At 42.5% G+C, this 3,645-nt stretch overlaps 1 protein-coding gene across 1 annotated transcript in view; it reads left to right on the forward strand.

Moving 5' to 3' along the window:
• Positions 1 to 3,029: 3,029 nt before the first annotated feature.
• LOC138966978 (dentin sialophosphoprotein-like) overlaps positions 3,030 to 3,645 on the forward strand; it is a 37,933-nt gene continuing 37,317 nt past the window's right edge. Inside the window, exon 1 of the mRNA XM_070339392.1 lies at positions 3,030 to 3,081. The gene's annotated coding sequence lies outside the window, so the exon portion shown is untranslated. The remainder of the gene's footprint in view (positions 3,082 to 3,645) is intronic.

A 3,645-nucleotide genomic window follows, 5' to 3' on the forward strand; every position in this document is an offset into this window, starting at 1 on the left:
GTTTTAACTGTGTGTGTGTGTGTGCGTGTGTGTGTGTGTGTGTGTGTGTGTGTGTGTGTGTGTGTGTGTGTGTGTTTGTGTGTGTGTGTTACGGAGTGAGTGAGTTTGTGTTATGTTACTGTTTGTTGATTTCTTACGGGAGCCTTGAAGGCTTCGCCTCTTGTTCATGGTGTTGTGTAATTTTTAAATTACAAAGGAATTGATATGTAAGACAGTTTCAAGCGAGCTATTTTTTGCAGCTGTATTTACTGTGCAAACAACTCTAAATATGGCAAAAGTGTCACGTGATAATCAACCGTTTGGTTTCAGCGCTCGCTGGAGCAGACGATTTTTTGACAGTGATGCAACCATATATTACGGTCTCCTTCCGGCAGCAGTCCCACAATATCGACTTGTTTTGACCTTAGAACGATGTCTTTATCATAACTGTGAAGAACAGAACGGAGATCACTGTCGAAGTCGGTCAATCTGCAATCATTTTCGTCTCGCGAACACTGCTCGAGAACAACATATGGGAGATAACTCTGTATTCTTGGTTTGATAGATTCGCGTAGGACTTTAGCGGCGTCCGGTCAGAGAGATAACTGGCGATAGCCGTTGAGCGATAACTGATCAGAATGGAGTATTTTTGTGCTGGACTTCTGGCTTCAAAGTGTGCATGGTCATACCGAATTATTGTTCCTTTTCTGTTGCACGACGTTCTTGCGTATTGTGTGTTGTTTGTTTGCTTAACGCCCAGCCGACCACGAAGGGCCATATCAGGGCGGTGCTGCTTTGACATATAACGTGCGCCACACACAAGACAGAAGTCGCAGCACAGGCTTCATGTCTCACCCAGCCAGTCACATTATTCTGACACCGGACCAACCAGTCCTATAGCACTAACCCCATAATGCCAGACGCCAGGCGGAGCAGCCACTAGATTGCCAATTTTAAAGTCTTAGGTATGACCCGGCCGGGGTTCGAACCCACGACCTCCCGATCACGGGGCGGACGCCTTACCACTAGGCCAACCGTGCCGGTGTTCTTGCGTATATCTGTGAAAGTGGTACAGTGGAACCTCCCCTCTCCCGTCCTTTTGAGACCTCCCAAAATCAGAAAAACAGGTCTTAACTAGGAGGTAGTGACTAGCCCTAAAATGGGGGTGAATTGAAAGAGTTAATGAACAACAAGCCTGAGAAAGCCGAGAAAGGAGTCTTACATTGGGAGGGGCGGGGGTCTTAACGTTTTTTAAAAATTTGATTTAGTCTTACAATCTGTCCCTGAGAGAGAGAGAGAGAGAGAGAGAGAGAGAGAGAGAGAGAGAGAGAGAGAGGGAGAGAGAGGGAGAGAGAGAGAGAAATAGAGGGAGAAAAAAAGAAAGAACGTGAGAGAGAGAGAGAAGAGAGAGAGAGAGAGGGAGAGAGAGAAATAGAGAGAGAGAGAAATAGAGAGAGAAAGAGAGAGAGAGAGAGAGAGAGACAGAGAGAGAGACAGAGAGAGAGAGAGACAGAGAGAGAGAGAGAGAGAGAGAGACAGAGAGACAGAGAGAGAGAGAGAGAGAGAGAGAGAGAGAGAGAGAGAGAGAGAGAGAGAGAGAGAGGATGTTGTTGGCAAGGGAATTAAGGTCAAGCTAGAATGACGTGCTGGAAAATGTCCGCGTCGCTTTCTGCACTTTATTCTGCCTGTTTCACAAATTATGGCAAACGCTTCCGTTGTGCAGAACTAATCTTTTATATGGTATCTCTTCAATGTCTCCCGACCCCGCGTTTTTGTTAAATAAAAACAAGTCGCGTAAGGCGAAATTACTACATTTAGTCAAGCTGTGGAACTCACAGAATGAAACTGAACGCACTGCATTTTTTCACAATGACCGTAGTCCGCCGCTTGTGCATAACGGAGTGAAACTGACGAGCCTGTTTGGCGCAGTAGCGGTTGCGCTGTGCTTCATAGCACGCTTTACTGTACCTCTCTTCGTTTTAACTTTCTGAGCGTGTTTTTAATCCAAACATATGATATGTATATGTTTTTGGAATCAGGAACCGACAAGGAATAAGGTGAAATAGTTTTTAAAACGAATTTGGAAATTTAATTTTAATCATAATTTTTATATTTTTAATTTTCAGAGCTTGTTTTTAATCCGATTATAACATATTTATATGTTTTGGGAATCAGAACATGATGAAAAATAAAATAAAAGTAATTTTGGATCGTTTTATAAAAAAAAAAATTAATTACAATTTTCAGATTTTTAATGACCAAAGTCATTAAATAATTTGTACGCCTCCATGCTGAAATGCAATACCAAAGTCCGGCCTTCGTCGAAGATTGCTTGGCCAAAATTTCAATCAATTTGATTGAAAATTGAGGGTGTGACAGTGCCGCCTCAACTTTTACAAAAAGCCGGATATGACGTCATAAAAGACATTTATCGAAAAAATGAAAAAAAACGTCTGGGGATATCATACCCAGGAAATCTCATGTAAAATTTCATAAAGATCGGTCCAGTAGTTTACTCTGAATCGCTCTACACACACACACGCACAGACACAGACACACACACACACACACACACACACACACACACACACACACACACACACACATACACCACGACCCTCGTCTCGATTCCCCCCTCTATGTTAAAACATTTAGTCAAAACTGTACTAAATGTAAAAAGGAGGTAGTGACTAGTCCTAAAATGGGGGTGAATTGAAAGAGTTAATGAACAACAAGCCTGAGAAAGCCGAGAAAGGAGTCTGAAATTGGGAGGGGCGGGGGTCTTAAAGTTTTTTTAAATTTTATTTGTAAAATATTTTGTTTATTAAGGTGATATTTACTGCCCAGAAAGCTATTCCCATGCGCCAAAATGCAGTATCCATATTTTCATCATTTTACGCACACAAAAGTTATTTTCCATGTACCGAAATGCAGTATCCATTTTCTACATTTTACACACGCTGTACTGTTTCTGTGCGACAATGTATCAATTACTAATTATGGTAAATATGCCTTTATAATTGCGCTAAAACATCCTTCATCTTTTTGCAGACAAAACTACGTTTTACAAAGAACATCCAGTGCAGAGGTTGAATACATGTGGTGAGTACATCTTTATCAATGCTGGCCACTCCGGTTATTGCCTCAGTCATAGGTCTCATCTGCAGGGGAGGGGCAGGTGGGGGTGGGATGGGGAGGGGGGAGGGGGGGGGGGGACTTTGCCTTGAGACTTGGCAATGCGAAACACTGTCACATTATAAGATGTTTGATAGGTTGTTGACAGACCAGCTTTTTTTGTCGGTCCGAGGGGGAGCATATCGTCTTTTATTTCATATTTATTGACCAAGGCCGAAGGTTACATTTACATTACGTATTACCTCGCCGGCATTTTGCATGCGAGATCCATCGACGGTTTTGAGATACGTTCATTATTTGTACCATAAGTGTTTGTCTGTCTCAGTCCGTCTACTTAACACATTCTACCCCACCTATGTTGACCAATTTTTTTTTTTTAGCCGAGACCAGCTTTGCTGCAGCAGGTCACTCAAAATTGTAGTAACTGTGTAGTAACTGTGTATCAACACGCTGGAATGCAGGCGTTAGATGGACGTTACAGGAAGCGACTGAAGCTAACAGTCTGAGCAGATATATATTCTTACCTGGTCA

This window comes from Littorina saxatilis, linkage group LG5, assembly GCF_037325665.1.
Source record: "Littorina saxatilis isolate snail1 linkage group LG5, US_GU_Lsax_2.0, whole genome shotgun sequence".
Classification (NCBI taxonomy): domain Eukaryota; kingdom Metazoa; phylum Mollusca; class Gastropoda; order Littorinimorpha; family Littorinidae; genus Littorina; species Littorina saxatilis.